General features: G+C 42.1%; 1 protein-coding gene across 6 annotated transcripts in view; it reads left to right on the top strand.

The window, feature by feature from the left end:
- Positions 1 to 25216, top strand: part of LOC140188725 (segment polarity protein dishevelled homolog DVL-1-like) — a 154920-nt gene that overhangs the window by 84802 nt on the left and 44902 nt on the right. The gene's annotated exons all lie outside the window — the stretch shown is intronic.

The raw sequence follows: 25216 nt of genomic DNA, 5'->3' as shown, positions 1-25216 counted from the left end.
TTCACACACAAAGTGCACATAAGAATAGAAACACACATCAAAGTTGCTGGTGAACGCAGCAGGCCAGGCAGCATCTGTAGGAAGAGGTGCAGTCGATGTTTCAGGCCGAGACCCTTCGTCAGGACTAACCTAAGGAAGAGTGAGTAAGGGATTTGAAAGTTGGAGGGGGAGGGGGAGATCCAAAATGATAGGAGAAGACAGGAGGGGGAGGGATAGAGCCAAGAGCTGGACAGGTGATTGGCAAAAGGGGATACGAGAGGATCATGGGACAGGAGGTCCGGGAAGAAAAACAAGGGGGGGGGACCCAGAGGATGGGCAAGAGGTATATTCAGAGGGACAGAGGGAGAAAAAGGAGAGTGAGAGAAAGAATGTGTGCATAAAAATAAGTAACAGATGGGGTACGAGGGGGAGGTGGGGCCTTAGCGGAAGTTAGAGAAGTCGAAGTTCATGCCATCAGGTTGGAGGCTACCCAGACGGAATATAAGGTGTTGTTCCTCCAACTTGAGTGTGGCTTCATCTTTACAGTACAGGAGGCCATGGATAGACATGTCAGAATGGGAATGGGATGTGGAATTAAAATGTGTGGACACTGGGAGCTCCTGCTTTCTCTGGCGGACAGAGCATAGATGTTCAGCAAAGCGGTCTCCCAGTCTGCGTCGGGTCTCGCCAATATATAAAAGGCCACATCGGGAGCACCGGACGCAGTATATCACCCCAGTCGACTCATAGGTGAAGTGTTGCCTCACCTGGAAGGACTGTTTGGGGCCCTGAATGGTGGTAAGGGAGGAAGTGTAAGGGCATGTGTAGCACTTGTTCCGCTTACACGGATAAGTGCCAGGAGGGAGATCAGTGGGGAGGGATGGGGGGAACGAATGGACAAGGGAGTTGTGTAGGGAGCGATCCCTGTGGAATGCAGAGAGAGGCGGGGAGGGAAAGATGTGCTTAGTGGTAGGATCCCGTTGGAGGTGGCGGAAGTTACGGAGAGGTGAGGCAACACTTCTCCTGTGAGTCGACTGGGGTGATATACTGCGTCCGGTGCTCCCGATGTGGCCTTTTATATATTGGCCTTCCAGGTGAGGCAACACTTCACCTGTGAGTCGACTGAGGTGATATACTGCGTCCGGTGCTCCTGATGTGGCCTTTTATATATTGACCTTCCAGGTGAGGCAACACTTCACCTGTGAGTCGACTGGGGTGATATACTGCGTCCGGTGCTCCCGATGTGGCCTTTTATATATTGGCACCTTCCAGGTGGGGCAACACTTCACCTGTGAGTCGACTGGGGTGATATACTGCGTCCGGTGCTCCTGATGTGGCCTTTTATATATTGGCGCCTTCCAGGTGAGGCAACACTTCACCTGTGAGTAGACTGGGGTGATATACTGCATCCAGTGCTCCCGATGTGGCCTTTTATATATTGGCGAGACCCGACGCAGACTGGGAGACCGCTTTGCTGAACATGTACGCTCTGTCCGCCAGAGAAAGCAGGACTCCCAGTGGCCACACATTTTAATTCCACATCACATTCCCATTCTGACATGTCTATCCATGGCCTCCTCTACTGTAAAGGTGAAGCCACACTCAGGTTGGAGGAACAACACCTTATATTCCGTCTGGGTAGCCTCCAACCTGATGGCATGAACATCGACTTCTCTAACTTCCGCTAAGGCCCCACCTACCCCTCGTACCCCATCTGTTACTTATTTTTATGCACACATTCTTTCTCTCACTCTCCTTTTTCTCCCTCTGTCCCTCTGAATATACCTCTTGCCCATCCTCTGGGTTCCCCTCCCCTTGTCTTTCTTCCTGGACCTCCTGTCCCATGATCCTCTCGTATCCCCTTTTGCCTATCACCTGTCCAGCTCTTGGCTCTATCCCTCCCCCTCCTGTCTTCTCCTATCATTTTGGATATCCCCCTCCCCCTCCAACTTTCAAATCCCTTACTCACTCTTCCTTCAGTTAGTCCTGACGAAGGGTCTCGGCCTGAAACGTCGACTGCACCTCTTCCTACAGATGATGCCTGGCCTGCTGCGTTCACCAGCAACTTTGATGTGTGTTGCTTGAATTTCCAGTATCTGCAGAATTCCTGTTGTTTGCGTTATAAGAATAGAAACCCCACTGTAGACCTTCTAGTGCTGTCCAGTTTATTAAAAGTGCCAGTTTATTTAGCCAGAGCAGGAATCCAAAAAGTCTTGCATCATTGAATCAACAGGAAATGCCATCTCCTTCCTGATGTTGACATAAATAGAGAATGAGCTGCAGCTATTGCCAGCCTGTCACTTTCACTCACTGCTGTTTGAGAAACGCGATTACCACATCATAATCTGCAAGGTTTAGGAGCCCTGGGTGAATTAATTTGTTTGTTCTGTAGTCTGGTTTCAAATCATTAATCCTGGCACTGTGTGAGAATTCTGACGATGCTAATCAGTGAGCAAAGAGAGTGAGAGGGGAGCTGTCAACAAGCACAGTAACATTTTTTTGCTGTGTTATTACTGCCTGTGATGTTTATTTAGTGTATTCCCACCCTGACAGCTTGTGTGTCCGATGAAAATTGTATGTTATTAGGGAGAAAGTATTAACTCTCTGAAGACTGTAATTAAACACATTTTGCCATATAATCACAGAAATCTCAAGCTCGGAGGTTGGTGCCATTGCTGGCTAGTCTAGCTGTATAATTTTAAGTCTTAACACAAGAGATTTTGCAGATGCTGGAAATCCAAGCAACACGCTCAAAATGCTGGAGGAACTCAACAGATCAGGCAGCACCTATGGAGACAAATAAACAATCGATATTTCAGACTGAGACCCTTCATTAAGTCTTACGTCTGTCGTATCCATATAGTTTCACACCTCCAAAGAGCACCACGGCCAAAGATCAAAAAATTGTGACTGGTTGAATGAGCATTGAGTTGTCAGATTGGCTAAACTTAAGTCAACAATATATGATATATTCTGTCAAAAAATTGCCAATAAATACCAATCAATCTTTTCACAGCCATGCCAATGTGCCATCAAATAATGTTTTATATTTGACCCAATAATTGTTGCTTTTTATTATCAAATTCATGTTGGTTAGAAGTTGTGGGTATGTCAGGTGAAGTGCCCAAACACAGCTTTGGAAGGGTATCCCAAAAACGTGATACCCCATTAGATGACCAAATCCAGTAGTAGATCACTTTCCTCTGGTATGTGATCACTCCTGCCTCATGATGTCACTATTATTAGTGCACGTTAAAGCAAACATAAAGATTACATGACAAATACAAGCTGAGGTTTCTTCAGTGACGCATTTTCTCAACACACAAGGTACCAGATACTGTGAGAAGATGCAGCGGAAATTGAACTCGCAAAATGACTAAGCGATCTACACAAACCTTATCCACTAAAAGGGTAGCCTTTTAGTAATTCTGGCTACATAAAAGGAATCAAAGATCTGTGGCTGTCTTCAGATGGTGACTTGGAACATTGTTCCAAATACTGCAAGACAACCATGCATCTCCCAGGAGACAAATGTTACCTGCCAGCTAAAGAACTGATGAAAGCTCTATTGAGAAACAGCAATGTGCTCAAAAGGATTTTCAGTGCCAAAAAGCACGACTATTATATTTACCCAGCAATCCGCGGAGGGAGTTTTTATTTGGTGCCTGCCTAATCGAGATTAAAGATTCCAGGATGTCCTAGAATATTTTATGGCTAAATAAGAAGTTTGGAAGTGTAGTCGGCGTTGCAGTGAACCCGCTTTCACTAAACAAGGTCCTGGGGATTCCTCTGGGTCTGCTGTTTTCCTCCCATGTCACAGAAATATGCTGATAGAAGGGGGCACCATGGAGGCGTAGCGGTTCGCACAATGCTATTACATCTCCTGCATCAGAGTTCAATTACAGCGTCCTTTGTAAGGAGTTTAATGCATTCTCCCCGTGAATGTGCAGGTTTCCTCTGGGTCCTCTGGTTTCCTCCCACATTCCAAAGACACGCTAGTTAGTAGATTAACTAGTCATTGTAAATTGCCCTGTGATTAGGTGGGTGCGGGCAGCGCGACTCGATAGGCCAGAAGGGCCTGTTCCATACTGTATCTCCAAATAAATAAGAATAAGCTCTGGTAAATTAACCATGGTATAATTAAATGGCAGAAGGACCAGAGTTGATGGCCATTTGAGAGAGTATATGTTGTATGATTAAAAGGAATAATGGAGGCAAGGGGCTGATGGGCTTACTCTTCTGGCAGTATAAACCCAATAGGCTGAATGGCTGTCTCCTGCACCCTAATAAGAAAGGAAAATGTCTCCCACAAACTACAACATATATTGTGGTTTGATATTCATTTGATGATCATAGTTGAAAATTGAATATTGGTCAGGTTTTTCCTGTTTTCCTTTGAAATTATTACCTTGGGATATCACTCAGCCATCTGAGGTAAATATGTTGAGGCCTGACTTAATGCTAATCAGACAATTTATCACGTATTTAGGTTCTACACCAAGAGTGTCATCCAGGATTCGGGGTTTAAATTCACATAATGGGCCTTGGACTTTCAACCTTTTAACTTAAAAGGGGGAGAGGACGATCAACTTTCAAGAGTACTTTGTACACAGCTTACTTAGGTTATAGGGCCCCAAACTAAAGTCTCCAATTGATTCAAGTGATAAGTGATATAAATTTATTACTTGTTTACTCTTGTACACTGTGTTGTGTTTTAAAGCATTTATGTTAAATATCTCTTCCCGCTTGAACACCAGTTTCTCTGCTCACCCTCTATCCTTCAGCATTCTTCCATTTATTTTGTTTCTTATCTTTTCTCTCCCAATCTACTTTACCACCTAGCCACCCAGTCAGGTAAACTACCTTTGTCTTTTCATTTGTTTGGCAATCTGGTAGGTGTCAAAATAATTGAAAAAGGATCTTGTGCTTTCCCGGTGTATATCACATATAAACTCTTCTCAGACTTCCAGCAGGTGTAGGTGTTAATTTTAACCAATGTTTTGATGACAAACTCTGCCATCTTCATCAGAGATGAAGATGGTGGAGTTTGTCATTGAAGCTTTGGTTAAAATCGATACCTGTACCTGGCTGGAAGCCTGAGAAGAGTTTGTGTCAAAGTAATTCTTTACAAGTCAGTCTTTACATGGTGCAGCACAGTAGAGTAGTAGTTATCACAACATGTTACAGTACAGGCGACCCGGGTTCATTTCCTGCCGCTGCCTGTAAGGAGTTTGTACGTTCTCCCCTGTGACTGCGTGGGGTTCCTCCGGATGCTCACAGTCCAAAGACGTACCAGTTGGTAGGTTAGTTGGTCATTGTAAATTGTCCCATGATCAGGCTAGGATTAAATTGGGGAATAACTAGGCAGTGTGACTCAGAGGGCTGGAAGGGTCTGCTCTGCGTTGTATGTCAATAAATAAATAAAATGTTACTGAGGATCAGGATTGAATCTTGACAAGTTTGGTAACCACTGCAACTCTTAAATTTCTCAGTCAGAAGCCCAGAATGACAGCAAAATTTTAAACCACTTTAAATATCAAAAAAAAGCACGATCTCTGATAACAACACACATCAAAGTTGCTGGTGAACACAGCAGGCCAGGCAGCATCTCTAGGAAGTGGTACAGTCGACGTTTCGGGCCGAGACCCTTCGTCAGGACTTGAATTTCCAGCATCTGCAGAACTCCTGGTGTTTACGATCTCTGATAGACAGCATTCACTTAGTGCTGAACGAAAGTGTTAAGTCTTTTGTTCTCCTCCTTCATTGAACACTGACTTGGTTATGCATTAGCTGTAGGATGTCTTAAACATCAAAAGTAATATGGAATATAAACAGGGAGTAGGTCCTCAGCAAAAATGACAGGGTGAGAATCACACCCCGTGGTACATGTGGAAGTAGCTGGATCACACTAGATTGATAAGTTAGGGCTAGAAATCACAGGATGAGGGAGAGAAGATCACATTGAATTGTTATGGTATACTATATGAATGTTGATAAATGGGAAGCATAGGTGTTTGAGTCTGAACCTTTAATTTTGGGGGAAGGGATGTTGATCAGCTTTCTAGAGTGAATTATCCTACTCTATTGTGAAACAGTGTTCTGGGATTGTGAGTGAATAGGGAAACTTGGGGTTCAAAAAGGAAGTCCTGAGACATATAAAGCCCTAGTTTATTGTCTTAACTGGACAATAGTAGATTCAACACCCCAGCATTCCCTCAATACTGCACTGAGGTTATCCACCTGGATTTTAGGGTTTGAATCACTGTAGTGGTTTAATGTGGATAAATTCCAAGTTTCAGTCAGTTAAATTCATAAGGGCTTGGAGTATAGCAGTAAAGCATCTTTCCCACCAGGTTTATGCCAGTCTGAGAGGCTACCCTTAAACCTTGAATGAGGAAAAATTATTTTTAAGTTTGATGGAGGATGTTGAAATTATGTTTTCAAGCAGTGCAGATGCTGTGAAAGTGCTGCGTTTTCTCCCGGCTCCCATGGATGCACCATTGGCTGCGTTCTGTTCATGCAAACTGTTCAACTCCCGGAGTTTTCATGGTCTCTAGTCAGAATTGATCATAAATTATGGAATGTTGTGGGTGTTGTTCTGTCACATTTTAACTCTTGCACCTACTTATCAGCACAACATGCCTTTAGAGACAGAAACTAAGTGTGTTGTCGTCTCTCTTTGGTTTTTGGAAAACATGATGATTGTGCATCCAGTCCTGTCACAGTTGCTCTCTTGGTAAAGTACAGCAAATAGCTCACGTACTCTCGTTACCCAGAGAAACAAAATTCATGTCCAAATGGAGTACAATGACCCTGAACCTGGGCATATAATGGAATGATCAAGGAGACCAAGATCCCTGTGCATTAGGGTGAGACTCTGGTATCAACTATACAGTGCTAAGCAAAAGTCGTAAGCACCCTAGCTATATATATGTGCCTAAGAGCTTTGCACAGTACTGTATGTCAGCCTGGAGTGGAGAGCAAGTATGTAAATCTGGCAGGGGCAAAGGATGTTAGGATTGGTAAGGTGTGGCACTGCGGGAAGGGTGTGGTATCGGTGGCAGAGAAGGAGTGCTAGGAGCAGGGGGTGGCACGGGTGCAAATGCTCCCAGCCCTTCGACACCAGGCATCATCATCAGAGCTTGTCACACCAGACAGCCAGCCACTCTAGTGTTGTTTGGTTGATGTTGAGCAGGTCAGTGTCAGCTAAATCAGGTGAGAGTGGGCAGTTGCGCAGAACGTGTCCAATGTTCTGCACCCTTTCGCCGCACTCACAGGATTCACTGGTCTTTAAACCCCACGTCACCATATTGTCTCCCGTCCTACAAACTCCCACTTTCGCCCTGTTGAGAGTGCACCACTTCCCTCTGTCAAGCAGTGCCTCGTCTGGCAACATTTCTGTGGGGTCTTGCACTGTATTGTTTGGTGGGGTTCTGGCTTCTGTTTATTGCCAGAGGTCAATCCTGTATGTTTGGGGGGATGTTCCGTGTGGTAGTTCCTCCACTGTAGCAAAGCTTCTCCTTGATTTTAGGCGGTTGGAAACTGGCACATGATGATGTAGTGGGTGCCATGGATCCGAGTTCTGTTTACCTTCTTCAATTTTTGTTGTAGTCTGTCTTCGGATCCCTGGGGGAGCAATGCCTGCAAGTCTGTAAATAATGTTAGTGGATGTGGGGCGCAGTGTGCCCATGATTATTCGGCAGGCTTTGTTAAGCAACGGGTCTATTTTCTTCACGTGGGCTGATCTGCCCCACACAGGTGCACAGTATTCTGTAGGTGCATAGCAGAGTGCTAGGGCATCAAAGTCATTTGATTCCAAACAATTGGTTTATTGATCATTACAGAATGTCTCTCTGGTGCTTCCCACTCCCTCTCCTTACCCTTCCCTTTTTTCCCCAACCACGATTCCTTTCCCTGCCCCCTTCCCACTCTCAGACCACAATAGGGACCCATATCAGAATCGGGTTTCTCATCACTCACATATGTCATCATTTTTTATGGCAACAGTACAGTGCAATACATAAAATTATTACAGTACTGTGCAAAAGTCTTAGGCACTATAGCTATATATATGTGCCTAAGATTTTTGCACAGTACTGTATGTACAGTCATCTGGTGCGAAGTTACAGGATTATCGTTTACTTCCAGTCACAGACTGAGATTTAACCTTCAGTTGTGTGCTATGGTTTATCCTAATCGCAGGTCTTATATGTGTTCCTCACCTATGGATATGCAGAGACTGATCTCATACTGTTTATGAATTTTCTTCGTTCATATCTTTCTAATTGTTGTACAATGTCAAACTGTTCTCTGAATTTACTCAGATTCCCACTTAATTTCTTAATCCTAGCCCCTGTTTATTCTTTAGAATGTTGATTCATCATACTGTCTCCTTTTTACCGTATTGTATGTTGGGACCTTGAAAGCATGCTGAGCTCCTTCCCCTTTGTTTTTGCTTCTTCCAATATCCATGGGATTTCAAAACCTAAACTGCCTTACCTGTAGACTGATCTTTACTTCTGGTACTTCTTAATCCTTGCTGTTGCTCTGTATTTTAGGTCTAGGTTCCTCTTCTCAAAAAATAATAAAATAATTGAAGTGATATTCCAAAATTAAAAAAAAACAGTGTTTCTCGATTAGATTAGATCAAATCAGAGGAACGGCATCTCATATTCTGCTTTGGTAATTGACGGCATAAGCATTGATTTCTCTAACTTCCAGTAACCACTCCCCTCTGTCCCACCCTTTTGTTTTCCCTTATCCCTTTTCTTTACCGGAGATCAGCTCATCTCTGACACATTCTCCTCTTGGTTCCCTCCTCACCTCCTTCACTTTTATTCCATGACCCTATCAGATTCCATCTTCTTCAACCCTTTTTTACTTCCACATATTATCTCCGTTTCTTGTATCATTCCCACTCTCCCCCTCCCCCACCCACCTATCTCCTAAATTCACCTATTGCCTGCCAGCTCTCTCTCCACCTCTTCTCCCACCCTTTTATCCTGACTTCTCCCCTTACCAGTCCTGAAGAAGGGTATCCACCCAAAATGTTGACTCTACATTTCCCTACATAAGTGCTGCCTGACCCGCTGAGCTCTTCCAGTATTTTGTGTTTGCTCCAGGTTTCCAGCATCTGTAGTCTTTATTGTGTCTCAGTGTTTCCATATCAGTTTGTTACATCTCTGGAAACTTTATCTCAATAGTGAAGTGCCAGGAAGTGTTTGAATTGTGATCGTTGTTTCGTTGTAGTTTAGCTCTGCTTGCAGTTCGGGCTAAGAAAGGTTCTTTGAATGGAGTTGAAAGGCTCTGTAACTGTCAGCTCTGAACAGCAAGTTCCTATATTAAAGGTGACAGTGGCTGGTGGGTACATTATACAGGAAGAATGAATCTCTCCAAAGCTTTTCACTCAACAGATTGGGCACCAACGACCTGCCACATTGGGCTAAACTGGCAGAAAGCTCATGAGCTTTAAGAAAAAAATTAAAAGATTAAAAATGAGACACCTGGGAAAATTAATTATAGAATAATACTCTAAAGATCATTGCTTGTTTGTGTTGGTGATCTGTGTGTGCACATGTTTAGTGTGCTTGTGGCTTTTGGGAAGAGAGGATATTTATCCATAGGTGGATTACTTCAGTCTTGTAGACGTGAGTGTGTGGGATGAAATGTGGGGGATCCCTATTCTATATGTTTGTGCACACTATGCATTTTGCTGTAATTAGCAGCTATGCCATCCATCTGAGGTAACAAGAATGAAGTGTTTATTCTTGAAGAGAGAAATGTTACTTTTTAGTGCATTCCTTAAAGCATCAGAAAAGATCATAAGTAATACTTGAGCTCTTCCCTACTTAGTTGAATGGAACTTAACATTCCATAGTCTGGATCAGGCTAGATGATGGTAGCTTTTGAAGATCAGTTCCTTTTCCTATTGTGTGCAACACTTATTGGACAATGAATGTGTGGACAAGATCAGATTTGGATGTGATGCAATTATAGCCAAGATGTCTGAGATGCTGGAAGGCATGTGGTTCCTGATAGCCTGAAACACACTCTTGCCTGAGTATATTTCTGTGAAAAAGTGCATTCAACTAAGTTGTTTAGTAATATTTAGAGTTTTGCTTCAGTGATAATTCAGTCAACAAATGAGTTGTGAAAGCACGTGTGGGATTGTTGACCCAGAAACACACATATGCAGATATGTGAAAATGCAACAAGCCTCTCAACTTATTCAGTACATTACCACTTTCTAGTTAACTGGTACTGCACTGTTACTTTTGGTCTGTCTCTCTCTCAAAGCACTGACATTTTAATATTCCATTATAGTGATTGCATAAGTGTGTTTATCTGTCTGTCTTGTCTCTCGTGCTTTCTCATTATTAAAAGCATTGGAAGATATCTCAACATTCAATCACAATGATTGTGTGTGCCTCATTATCATTTTAATTCTTTCTCCTCACCTTTAGTGTCACTCTCTCCACATGCATCTCTAATGCGGATTAAATTTTGCTTTTAGAAATAAGGGAGGAGTAGGCAAGTTGGCCCTTCAGGCTTGCTGGGCTAAAACATCAATGTCATGACTGATCTTCTAATTCAGGATCATTGCTGCATTAGTCCCATAATCAAGTTAATATTATAGATGGATATTTATACCGACTCCTTTTTCCTTTTCCCTCTAGGGCTTCCCAACCTGGGGCCCACAAACCCCTCAGTTAATGGTAGGGGTCCATGGCATTAAAAAGCTTGGGAACCTCTGCTGTGCATTTCGCACAGTTCAGTATTTCACACGTCCCTGTGTATGTATTTTTCTTCTCTCTAACTGCTGTCATTTACCTTCTGACCAGGTGGCTTTACCAACAGTTTATTCTCATGGCAATCCTGCCCTTACTCGATCCAAAGAATTCCACTTGTTTTACTCACCCTTCCCACCCTTCTGCGACAGAAAAGTTACTTTGATAACTTACTTTTCCGGTTCTAAGAGTTTTTGATTTAAAATATTATCTCTGTTTCTTTTCCCCACACGTGCTGCCTGACCTGCTGTTCAATTCTAATAAGAACGTCATCATCATAAGAAATAGGAGCAGGTGTAGGCCATCCGGCCCATTGAGCCTGCCCCGCCATTCAATAAGATCATGGCTGACCTGTCCGTAAACTCAGCTCCATCTACTTGCCTTTTCCCCGTAATCCTTAATTCCCCTACTATGTAAAAATCTATCTAACTGAATCTCAAATATATCTAGTGAAGAATCCTCAACAGCTTCCCTGGGCAGAGAATTGCACAGATTCACCACTCTCTGGGAAAAACAGTTTCTCCTCATCTCCGTCCTAAATCTTCTCCCCTGAATCTTGAGGCAATGTCCTGACCTCTGATCTCACCTACCAATGGAACCAACTTTCCTACTTCTATCTTATCTATCCCTTTCAAAATTGTGTATGTTTCTATAAGATCCCCTCTCATTCTTCTGAATCCCAGAGAGTATACTCCCAGTATAGAGTATAGTCCCAGGCAACTCAATCTCTCCTCATAGGTTAATCCCTTCATCTCTGGAATCAACCTGGTGAAGCTCCTCTGCACTGCCTCCAAAGCCAGTATTTAAGATTTGCAGCATCTACAGTTTTTTTTTAATTTTAAATTTCAGATTCTCTGACCTTATTGTCCAACTTCTCTAATTGGCACCTTATTGAATACCTTCTGACAATCCAAATACTCTATTTCTTTATCTTTTCTATGAGTCACATCTTCAACGAATCCCAGGAGATCAAACACAGTTTCCTTATATAAATCCATGATAACTTTCTCAATCTTATTATTCTTTGTATGACATTCTATATATGACATTTTATAACAACAACCTTTGTTATAGGTTCCACCATTTTATCTGCACGAGGTATTAGACCAACAATTCAATAGTTTCTCTGTCCCTCCTTTTTAAATGGTAGGGCCACATTTGGTACTTTCTGATTCACAGGAACAATTCCAGAATCAATAGAATTTTGGAAGATGCTAGGCAGATAGTAGATAATGTACATCCCAGTGCTTTCAAAGTGATGATCAGCTTCTTAAAGTTTATCTACTTTTGACTTAACCATTTTCTTGATTTCTTCATTCTCACAAGATTGTTGGTTCTCTGGTATTTCTTAGAGGTTATTTATGTCTTCTTCCTTAAAGTCCCCTGCAATTTCCACAATCCCTGTATAATTCTTCTGTCTTTCTAAGGGACTCACATTTACCCTCCATTATTTTCTTTTTACACACCTATAGAAGCTCTGTCTGTTTTATGTTTCTTGCTAGTTTCTTGTCTCTCTTTATCAATTTCTTTTGTTCTCTGCTGGGTTATAAATTACGTCCGGTATTTAACCTGCTGCTATTTCAGGCCTCTTCCTTGGAGTTAATACCATCTTTGAATTTCTATCAGCCATAGGTGGATTGAATTTCTTGCTGGAACAGAAAATAAATTTTCTGCAAATTATGCATTTATCTACCATCTGTGGCCTTAAAACATTTTTTTTCTCTCTTGTTTAATGTTTGTTTCTAATTCTAGTGAGCAGATTGTGTTCAACCTGGAGCTACCCACTTCTGGCAGTCATTCCACAAAGGCAGACTCAGAGGATTCAGGGTAATTGGTAAAGTCTCAGGATCACAAATAATTAAACACGGCTAAGTGTTTATTCACGGGTGAAAGGGGAGTTGATGGAACATTAGCATCCAAAGGGAATGACTTTGGAGATGGGTTACTAGGATAGAATCTGAAAATGGACAACTTAAATCAAGTCAAATAAAATGAACTGTGCTTGAGAGAGAGAAATGACATTTAGGGTGTGGAGTAAAATGACCTTGGGACAATTTGTAAAGGAAGAGCATGATATGTCACAACAGCTTCCATTCACTGGACCTAGTTTCTTTAATGAAGCAAAATTAGCCAATGTTATGCAGAGTGCTATCAGTTAAACATGCAATTTTGACCCATCATAGAGAGGATGCTCATAATCGTAAAGAATACCACCAAAAAGTTAACAGCTGCCCAAAAGAGTGGTGGAGATGCAAAAAATACCTCACTGAGAACTGGATTTGCACGTGCTCTGAAGGGCTGTTGACTGAGAAGTGGATATGAGATGATTTAAACAGTTAAATTTTGAGCAGCAAACAATAGCAGGAAAACACAGTCACCAATAATGGATCAATTAAAATTCACCTTACTATTTCTTAATTTATTTCTAGTGATATTACTTTGTGTTGTGTGTGAGTTATACCTACTGTGTGGGCACTTGGTCTGGAGGAAGGTTGTTTCGTTTGGCAGTATATGGTTGAAATGGCAGTAAACTTGAGTTTGATAATGGGGTATTTGTAGGAGGCCAGAACTAGTGGTGGTTTCACTTTCACCGGGGTTGGAGGAGAATACAGATATTGAGTTGTGAGGGTGATGTAGGCTAGAGTAGCACGGTGCAGTATTCTGGTTCTCTGATGTTATTGGCAGTGAGTTCCTGGTGTGTCTCTCCATCTCTACAAAGCATAAGTTTATTTTTATTCTTTCGCTATAGATGACTGAATGTTCTTGGTGTTATCAGATGAGAGACTGACTGCAACAAGCCCCCTCAGTTCTGCAGTCTGACAGATGAATACTGTGGTGAAATGCAGGGCGAGGATCTGAGGAATGTGAGAGGAGCCAGGTGAGACCATTTAATCAGAGCTGCTATTCTTCTCTCACAATGTGCTCCACCAATTCCATTCTCACCCCTCTTAGTGCTGTTGTGACAAGCAAATACCTAAAATTAATGAGGATTTTAACCCTTTACTGGATGTTTCCTGACTGTTTACTGAAGACTGCTTTGAAAGTGCTTGATATTAATTATGTGGTACCCAATTTGTTCAGTTTATACTGTAGTGTGGATGCATCCGGGGGTGGCAGATTGGCTCAGTTAATAGCTCAGTTAGTTATGGGGCTATGGATCTCTTTTCGTACTTGATGAAGTGTCATCATTATGATAATGAGTAGTACTTGAGGGCCAAAGGAAGGTACACACACGGATGTTTTGATAGTGGAATTGGTGCAAATAAACGGAATTCAGTGTCTGTGATTACGCATTTGAGAAAAGCTAGAGGATGCAAAAGAATGGATGCTTTGGGAGGTTCGCGTTCACTCGAGGGATGCCACGGTAGCTTGGTGGTTAGCATGACACTATTACAGCTCGCAGGCGTTCTGGAGTTCTGAGTTCAATGCTGACGCCGTTCTGTAAGGAGTCTTTGAGTCCTGTGGAATGCGTGGGTTTTCTCCGGGTCCTCCAGTTTCCTCCCACAGTCCAAAAACCTACTTACTTACTGCCCATTACGCTGCTGGCGTTTCATGCAGCAGGGAAGATCCTCCAACTCTGTCTGTCCATACTGTCACACAGGTAAAGGAGGATTCGTCATTGCTGATTCTGTAACAAATTGTCTTAACCTGTCTTAACCTGTCGGGATTGTTATCCCTGAGCTGAATCCCCAACCCTGGAGGACTGGCGGACCACTTTTCATCTGGACTTTACCCTTTGACCTGTTTGGCATGGGTGACCCTACCAAGAGCCATAGCACAAGTCCCCGACTCCAGCCAACATAGCTCTCCAGATCATTGAGGCACGCAAGCCTCCAGCCCTACGGCATGGTTGTGGTCCTCTTGGAGGTCGAAAGACAGCTAATTGGTCATTGTAAATTGTCTGGTGGTTAGGTTTGGGTTAAACAGGTTTGTTGGGTGTTGCTGGGGCAGTCTGGCTCGAAGGGCGGGAAGGGCCTGCTCCACTCCGTGATGTGATATGATGGCCTCTGTCGGTCAGAGCTGACTGTGGATATTGAGTCCTAGCTGTCTAGGTACGCAAGCCTAGGCAGTATGATATGGAGAGCAAGCTCCCCCTCTCTATACATCTGATGAACCCAAAGGAACAGCAGATACCGGTACAGTTTGGTTCCAGCAGCGTCGCGGGAGTTGTCAGTCAGCGTGGAACTCGACGTAGGAATGTCTTAGTGACCCCAGCTCTGGATTTTTCCTTTGGGGTTTACTCCCAAAACCTGTCCCATGAGTGGCAGCAGAGGTTTGAAATCAGAGTTTGAGATCAGCTCCCCATGCTATATCGCTAAATAAGTATGAAAAGCAGCTCCCTGAGTGGATAAAGCCAAGGTATAAAAAGCAGGATATATCTTATAAAAGACTTGGCTGATGGAGACAGCTTTTGAGTTGTTTTGTTCCAGCATAAAGAAATAATATTGGGGTTACCAGGAGAGGAAACCACCATTTCTTGATCTTTCTTGTATGAGGAAGTACAAGTACAAAGAAGGATTTGGAAAATAGATCAGTTTCAAGACAACAGGGAAATTAAAGGGTAACTTGATTATGGTGTTTAAAATGAATGGATGGTTGCCTTGACTAAGGCTTGAAGAGCTAGATTGTGGGGCAAAGAAAATTCAGTGTCTTCAAGGTATTGGGATGCATAGGTGGAGGGTAAAACTAAACAGTTTTGAAACCTATTGTGGCCAGAATTGATGTTATTCAGGGAAAAGTTTTAAAAAAAATAATGGATATTGATTTTGGGATGAGGATTTTGTACTGGAATGTATGCTTTAGCTCGAAATTCTGTATAATAAGACCTGGAATGTGGTTTGGTCACTGAACGAAAAGACATAGGAGCAGAATTAGGCCATTCAGCCTGTTGAATTTGTTCTGCCATTCTATCATGGCTGCTTTTTTTTATCCCCCTCAATCCCATTCTACAAAACTATAAAATATAGGAAGTCTGGTAGAATTAGCTATGTTAGCATTGCAAACAGATTTTGTTTATTCATAAATCCTATCATGAATAAACATGCAGTTGCTGGAATCACTTCATTTCTGCTTAGTGGTCTGTAAGGAATCATTAAATCAAATCAGATTTACTATCACTGTTTTAAATAACATTAACTTTGTTTAGCAGCAGCAGCAAAGATAAAATTACTAAAAATTACAAAATAAATGGTATAACAAAGAAGGAGATTGGCCCATGAATCTATGAAAACTTTCATAAATCTGATAGCAGAGGGGACAAAGTTGTTACTAAAGTGTTTAAAGTGAGTCATCAGGCTCTTGTACCTCCTTCCTGATGTAGGAACACAAAGTGGACATGTCCAGGCTGATGAAGGTCCTTCTTAAAGTCTTGGCTCTGAAAGATGTCCTCAAAGGTGGGGGGGGGAGAAATTGGAAATTTTTATCACATCCTATTTAACAACTTGTTAAAAACAAAATAAGGATGAGTCACTTTCCCAGCAAGTGTTTAACTCAATGGAGTTCACTAAGTACAGTGGAAGAACACTGCTTAATTATCAATTCATTGCATTTTTATACTGTTAGCATAAAAGCACAGCATAATGTCCTGTGATGGCAAGCCCCTCCTTGGGAAGAGCCAGCATTATAGGTTCCTTGAGATTTTCTTGCTGCAACTCTTCTACTGATGTTGATGGAGGTAAATGGAATGGATTAAGAAGTGTTTAGACCAGCAGTCATTGGTGCCTGGATTGGTGTGGTTGATGTGATCTTGTTGCAATCTCTTGCTCAAAATTGCTGTTATTTGACAAGATGCCTGTACTTGAACGGAAGTGTAGCAATGGCATCTTGCATTGAAATGTCCCTTTCACTGCCCCTGAACATGTTGGGGTCAGGTTCAGTGTGGCTGCAGTGTGTAATAAAAATTGGCTGGAGCAGATTGGAAAGGTAAAATGATAACTGAATCTGTGAAAACAGCGTTATTTGTCATTAATTGGAAAGGACTTGGTTACCTGATGTAATGCGCTTTTAGGTCTGCTGTCCTTGGTACAGGGGTGTCTTGTTCCCCTGTCCGCTGCCTCAGTAATAGCCTAGGAAATCTAGTTTACCTGGAGGTCCAGGATGGAGCAAATCCGACAGGTCACACTGCACAAATCCCCAGAGAATGGGGGCAAAAGTGTCCCCAATATTGTCCTCGTTCTTTTAACCACCTTTGGTTGTGGCTGTATTGGTTGGTATGTGGATCCAAAAGTACATGGAAATCAAATATCACGATGTGGTATAGTCATGTCTGTCCCTGCTGTTGTGAAAGATCAGACCAGCAGCTGGACATTTCCGCACTACATGTCCTTTGTGGAAGAATACTTCCGAGTTATTACCTTTGACCACAAAAAAAGAGTTGGGTCTGTGTGAAAATTGGACAGTGGTCTACTGCAGATGCTGCAGCACAGAGACACTGTAGATTCAGTGAGTTTGTTCCAAATGGTCCAAACCAATATCTCATTGTCTGATCAGGCCAGCAAGCACCAAGACCTCACTTGGCTGAGATGTGGTCTCCCAGTCAGAGATTTCCTCTACAGTGACATATCAGCCCCAATGTATGCTGCCTCGGTCACCCACTTCTTTGCATACTGTGGATTTGTTAAGACAGATGCAAGGGTCTGTGTCGTGGTTCATCCCCAGCAACTGTGTAACAGAAGACAGTCATGAACTGGCTATTCCCTTGGATGGACGGGTGTGCGCGCGCACACACACACACACACACACACACACACACACACACACACACAGAAACACACACACACACACACACACACAGAAACACACACACACACACACACACACACAGAAACACACACACACACACACACACACAGAAACACACACACACACACACACACAGAAACACACACACACACACACACAGAAACACACACACACACACACACACACACACAGAAACACACACACACACACAGAAACACACACACACACAGAAACACAAATATCAAGTGCTGCTGGAAGGTAGATCAGGCACAAGGTAGATGATTGAAAGGAAGCAATTTTTAAAAAATGATGCAAGTCACATACAGAATGGGACAAATATTTGAGAATAAGGAAGGTAAACAAATATTTTACATCTGTCTTCATGGCATACAACACAGAAAGCCTCCTGGAGATTGTGGAGATTCATAGACTTGAGTCAACTTGCAGTCTGGAAATGGCTGACATAAGAGGAGCTATTGACAGGTTTTAAGATATTCATGGCGAAAATGGCAGTTGCAAATGTACGAGTTGCAGGTGCTGCTGGATGCACCAAGCTTATAGTGCTTTGTTTTTGTGACTGTTCTCTACAACAAATTCCATTTCAGGTTCTGAACAGTTTGACCCTGCTAACTTTTGAATGTTCTTTCACTCAAAAGATCTTCTTACGTGACCTATTGCTGAGATATGGACCTCCACATATCTAATCAAAGTCAGGTGCTTGAGCCTTTCTTCTTCTGGCTTGATTGCCTGTGGGTGTTTCGTTACAACAGCTGCCTCCATCATGCAAGTTGTTTGAAGTGTTGTCCAGTGCATTGGTGACTGCAGTGCAGCCTGCAGGAATAATTTCTAAGAGAGTGGCTATGTGTCCTTTACTTGCTCTGTAATTAGTGGCTTATTGTTAATATACTATAGCTTCAGGATTTTAGAGATAAAAGGGAAAATTTGCTCAAGGCTATTCATCTGTGCGTAGAGTGATATCACGACCATTTTTAGTGGAACCTAGATACACTTGTTTACAAACCAATGGATACTGGTGGGATAAAGGTGAATTATCTTTTTGTGTTTCAGTTGTTAACTACCTCTGTATCTCGTGGTGTCCTGAAGATATCTGTGCTTAGTCATTGACTAATCTGTTGAGATAAATTATTATTATTTGTGAGTGATTTTAAAAATGGAATGATAGTCGATCTTGGTAGTAGAATTAATTATAGTTTAAAATGCAGTGTTGAACAATAATAGAATGCCAATACTCTTGAATGGTAGAATATATAATACATGACATTTGCCATCTCTAATGGCATAATTTAAAATTCTCATCATGCTTATGTCACTCTCTGGGTCTTTCCCCCACGTACCTTCATAACTTCCTCAAGTACTATAACCCACAGATCTGGGTTCAATAGTTCAGTGAAATGTATACAATATGCAACCTGAAATTCTTACTCTTTGCAGACATCCACAAAAACAGAAGAGTGCTCCAAGGAATGAGTGATAGTAAAAGCATTAGAACCCCAAAGCCCTCCCTATTTCCCCCCACACATAAGTAGCAGCAAAGCAATAACCCTCTCCCCCTCTCCCCGTCTCCCCCCCAACAGCTGATCCGCTGTTCCTGATGTTCCACTTTCTCCCGCGACAATTTAGTCGGCAGCACCAGCATAGAGTCAACTCGTCCACAGGGCCACGAAGACTTGGAATCCCGAAGGCGCACTCGTTTCCTAAGCCATGTCCTTGGGATATTGAAAAGCGGCTGGTTGTGAGCCCCCAGGAGCAGGGCCCACCACCGCAAAGAACCGACGTCTGAGTGTAACTCTAGGTCAAGGTCTTTGACAGAGCTCCATCCACTTTGAAAAAGAAAAAGACATTAAAGGTAGAAATTAAGCTGTTTACCTAGATGAGTTCAAAGGAATTCTTATTAAGCACCATCATAGCTTTGCCCCTCACACAGTCTTGTGTTGTTCCAGTTTCTGCCCCTTGAAAAAACTCAGCTTCCTTTACACCATGAATGGCAACTATGTGGCTCATAATACAAGAGCTAAGATAACATACAAAGAATTTTTTTGAGTGAGATACAAGAAGTGAGAGAAGAGCAAGAAGCAAGGGGAGACCCACAAGGAGTCTAGATTAGACCACATCTTGCTCTCCATATACCTTAAGTGTTGTGACTATTATTGAGTCAGTTTAAGGGTAATACAACCCCATTTTAGATCCATATCCAAGTGCAACAGGAGACCCAATTTTGATCTGGTTGCCATCCATGGTAATTGATCAGAGCCAGTGTTCAGGGAGTCGAGTGCACTTGGATTTTGCACAAAGCCACTTTCGGGTGTCTAATCCAGACTTTGTACCTCAGTCAGCCTTGACTGCCTGTCCCCTTCCTTCTGCACATTTCTTTCCCCATTGCTCTTATTCTGCCCTCCCACCCTCTTGCTCCTTGTTGACTGGATCCTCAGCAGATCTTATGTTGCCAAGTATTCACATATAGATTGTCCAGCAGGAATCTCTAGTTATCAGTGGGCCAGGCAGCATCTGTGGAGGCAGAGAGATGGCTGACATTTTGAAACCTTGTATCAAGGCTGAGGTGAGCTGAGATGTCAGTCCTGATACATGGTCTGAACCTGAAATGTCAACCATTTGCCTCTACAAATGCTGCCTGATTTCCTCAACTTCCCCAGTGGTTTGATTTTTGCTTTGGAATACAGCATCTGTATTCTTGGGTCTCCATCATTAGGTAACAAATGCTAGTATTATAGGCCAAGTTCAGTAAAATAACACCCTATAATGAGCATTTAGTGGTTGCTGAAGGTCTGTGTTTAGTATGAATTGCCTGTTTTGGAAAGGTAGATTCATATCCTGGCTTCAGAAGTTAATTAGTTCTCTGAGATTATGCTTGTTCATTAGTGGATCCTATATCAGTTGCAGTATGAATTGATGTTTTATTACCAATACAGGTTTGAGTACCCCTTATCCAAAATTCCTGAATCTGAAAACCTCCAAAATCCAAAGATCTTTTTTGACATCACAAACAGAAAATTCCACAGAGCACCGAGAAAGTTCCCAGATGATGCACAAGTCTCTGCACACCAAAGACAGTTCTGAGAAGTGACCTCACATATGTCATGAAATGTACATTAAAGTTTTAAAGATTTGTGATGTTAAAGGATGATCATGTAACAGCAGGGAAATTCATTGTTGAGTTTGCCGAGATTGTTGCTGATGAAAATCTATGACTAAGTGTAAGACAAACACTCCTTACTGGTGGTGCATAAATTCAGAGTTGGAAATGATGATGATCCCAAGCTATCCTTATTGTATATTGCAAAATTCAAAAAAATCCGAAACACTTCTGGCCCCAAGCATTTCAGATAAAAGATACTGAACCTGTATGGGATTTGTATGAAAGACACAAACAGGCAACACCCATTTTACTTGTGCGTCACTTTCAAATACATCAAGGCAAGTGCAATGTTCTGGTGTCCTGTTAAACAAAGAGCATGGCTACCTGAAATTTGACATTCAAAATTCAAAATAAATTTATTATCAAAGTACATGTGTGTCTCCATATGCTACCTTGAGATTCATTTTCTTGCGGGCATTCACAGTAAATAGAAAGAAACACAATAGAATCAATGAAAAGCTGCACACAAAGAAGGACAAACAACTTATGTGATAAAAGCAACACATTTTGCAAATGAAAAGAAAAAAGAAAACCCAAAATAATAATAAATAAGTAATAATTATTGAGATCAGGAGTTGTAGAGTCATGAATGCCAAAACATCAATGCACAACACATGAAGACGTTGTATATATTGTTGAGTTAAATGTTGCTGAGTTTAATGGTAGATATTTTGAAAATAGATGTTGCCCATTTGGCATTAATTTTTATGAATTAATCGCTCATGGTTTACTGCTACTTTTTATTAAGTTAAATTATCTGGATGCTGCCCAGTTTTGTGATCACTTGTGCCTTTGATACTTCGAACAATTGCACTCTCAGAAGTGAACTGTCATAGTTTACAGATGTCTTGCCAAAGCCAGTTTTGTTGGGTAGACCATGTCATTTCCATGCCATGCATTGGACTCCTGAAGCAAAATCTCTGTTCAGTGCTGTGACAGAGGAAGTTGAATATAAGGTTCAGGGAGAACCTTGCTCTTGGAAGTAGAAAAGGAGCATTCAGGATTACACTGAGATTCTTGACCCCATGAAATAGCAGCACATGAATGTCACCTGACAAACTTTCAAACACCTTCCGCCCCATTTGTGGTAGAGTCTGTGGGTTTCACATTAGCAATCTCAAAACCCACAGAAATAGAGTCCCCTGTACTGAGTGAACACAGAGGAACAAATAGAGATGCTGATTAGTGTGGAGTATGCAATACATTTGTCAACCCTTATTTCTCAGCACATTTACAATAAACATGGATTTCTATAATAAGCCAATATTGGGCCCTAGTGACGGCTAGGGGTAGTAATGTAATGTGAATTAAGATGACAGAACTCAAACAAGTACTTTATAACCATCAGTTTGTTTTTCTCACCAATCAAGATGACATCCAAAATCAATTCCAATGAGGCAATGGGACTGAATTAAAATTTAGTGTTTATGTTAAACTACATAGGGTTCCTATGGGATGAATAGCCAGAGAGATAGGGTTCGGTGACATTGCACTTTTGTTAATGGACTAGCAATCTAGCAATCCAGAGGCTTGGACTGTTGCTTCAGGATAAAAGACTACAGCAACTGGGGCATTTCAGTTATGATATTTAAATAAAAATGAATGACAGAAGTAATGGCCTTGTGACATCTACTAGTTCATACAAAAATATCAGCTATCTCTGAAAGAAAGTCTGCTGTGCTTACCAGTGACATCATTCCCACAGCAATGTGGTTGATGCTTAACTGCCCTCTGACATGCTCCAGTACATCATTTGATTCAAGTGTAATTCAGACTAGGATTTAAATCCTGTAAGCGTCACCCACAACCTGAGAATAAAAAAAAATTAAACTGGCCATCCAAGGGAATTGCTAATATAAAATGTGATGTTTATCTGCCTCGATTTAGAGGATTGTGATTCTCTCCTGTGAATAGTACAACATGCTGTTGTGTGAGGAATGTGACAGGAGGTGTTTTGGCATGAAATGTTTTAAAATGCAAAAAGAAAATGTTAAGACCTGGGAATTGAAATTCAGGTGGAGGCTGGGTACCATTGACAATCTGGCATAAAAGAATATTTAAAGGAGAAAGAATGCTTGGTGAGAGATTGAGTGAAGGGTTTCTTCCTTTGAAAAAGGGCAGCTAATTGCAACAAAGCAGCTGTCTGACAAATATGAAATGATTTATCCTGGAATGCTGGATCTGGTGAACTGTACAGAATAGACAACTCTGCTTGATCTTATATACAATGACGGGTGGGGAAGGGGTTGCTAAGGTGAGCACCCAAAATTATTTTATGGAATGACATTCTGCTTTGCTTTTCTTCGTTTGTGTTACAACCACATTGCAAAGACTGCTTTGATAACTGGCAATGCTTTGTGACATAGCGAGGCACAATATAAGTGTGTGTCATTTTGTTCCTAACTGAGTGTATTGAACATTGGTGCCTCCTAGATGGTCTTGATATTCTTGGATCAGAAAGGCGAAAGTCCTTATTGGTTGCCCTGCAAAGCTGTGATGTAGGAATTGATTAAAGAGAAGTAAGCGGATTGCTGGTGATCAAGAGAGCTCACATTTTGAGTTAAAAGGAAGATTAGATAGGCTAGGACTGGTTATTGCTGGGCCATAGGAGGCTGAGGGGTGAACTTGTAGAGATATCACCATGAGTGTATACTCAGGCCACTTTATTAGGTACACTTGTATACCCGCTTGTAAATGCAAATATCTAATCAGCCAAGCATGTAGCAACAATTCAACATATAAAAGCATGCAGACATAGTCAAGAGGTTCAGTTGTTCAGATCAAACATCAGATTGGGGAAGAAATGTGATCTATGTGACTTTGACTGTTGAACAACTGTTAGTGCCAGATGGAGTGGTTTGGGTATCTCAGAAACTGCTGATTTCCTGAGATTTTCATGCACAACAGTCTCTAGAGTTTACAGAAAATGGTGTGGAAAAACAAAAAAAAAATCTATTGTGCAGCAGTTCTGTGGGTGAAAACTCAGTAATGAGAGAGGTAGGAGGAGAATGAGCAGACTGATTTAAGCCTACAGTAACTCAAATAACCACACATTACCACAGTGGTGTGCAAAAGAACTCTGAATGAACGACACATTTGGAGTAGAAGATGGCGGCAGGCAGCGCGGCCACTTCGGTGATGAATATCTGTTATCTGTCAAGTAGGGGACCATGCACAATTCTGATTTGATGAAGACGGACGTGAGAGCACGGAGGAACATCTGGAAAACTTCTGAAATGCCCGCTTCGCTGCCACTGCTACTGTGTGGTAACTGGAATCTCCGGAGCTGAAGGCCCCAAAATCCTCGGCTTTGCGTGTTTCAGCAGCTGGGGCGAGGTCGAAGGCGCTCGGCAGAGGATGGCGCTCGGGGGGTTGTATCGGAGGGGCTGGTCGGAGGCTCGGAGGACGGACTCAGTGTCGGCTGCTTCCAAGGCATCGGCAAGTTGACGGTGCCTGGAGGTTTATGGCAGGGAGTTTCTCCCTTTTGCCGCCTGCTATCGGGGACTCGGGAGTCGGTCGACTCGGGGACTTTTGAGACTTTATTTACCGTGCCCATGGTTTGTTCTTCATCAAATTATGGTATTGTTTTGCACTGCTGTAACTATATGTTGTAATTATGTGGTTCTGTCAGTGTTAGTCTTTGGTTTGTCCTGTTTTCTGTGATATCACTCCGGAGAAACATTGTATCATTTCTTAATGCATGTATGCATTTCTAAATACAATAAAAAGAGGACTGAGTGTTCTCATAATCTATTAACATCGAACCTTGAAGTGGATGGGCTACAGCAGCAGAAGACCACAATCATACACTCAATGGTCACTTCATTAGGCCCAAGAGGTACCTAATAAAGTGGGCACTGTGTAGATAAGGTGGATGATCAAAGTCTATTTCCCAGGGTAAGGGAGTGTAAAGCTAGAGAACATAGGTTTAAGCTTAGTGGGGATCTAAAGGGGCAAATTGCTCACCCAGAGTGCAGTGAGTATATGGAAAGAGCTACCAGAAGCAAGAACAATTACAATGTTTAAAAGACATTTGGACATGTACGTGGTAGGAAAGATTTAGAGAAATATGGAGCAAGTTCAGGAAGCACTTTGGCAGACAATTTGTTCCAAAAGGCCTGTTCCCATGTTGTATAATTCTGGGTTTCTAGGTTTGGACTAGAGTGTGATAGCTTACAATTGAATAGCCTGCCTGTACCATATGGGCTCACAGAGCAAGCTGTACTATCAGTGAGAAACAGCACCTTCAGCGGGAGCAAGGAACCTGAATTTCACCAAGAATCAGTACAGAAAGGAATGGTGAGTGAGGGAACTAGAGTGTGCTAGTCAATTAAATAAAAATATCTGGTATAGCAGGGAAAGAGTTGAATCTTAGGCTGGGCAGTCCAATACCTGTCGATACAAGACAGTGCTTCTCTCTTCAGTAGAATTTATTCAGCACTTTTTCATAATAGCAGGATGCCTAAGGCAGGCACTGATGGGCTTCGAGAGAGAGAGAGAGAGAGAGAGAGGAGAGAGCACTCAGGGGAGAGAA

This window comes from Mobula birostris, chromosome 27 (assembly GCF_030028105.1).
Source record: "Mobula birostris isolate sMobBir1 chromosome 27, sMobBir1.hap1, whole genome shotgun sequence".
In the NCBI taxonomy this organism is placed as follows: domain Eukaryota; kingdom Metazoa; phylum Chordata; class Chondrichthyes; order Myliobatiformes; family Myliobatidae; genus Mobula; species Mobula birostris.
The sequence above is the reverse complement of the archived record's forward strand: the minus strand, read 5'-3'. Positions and strand labels throughout refer to the sequence as shown.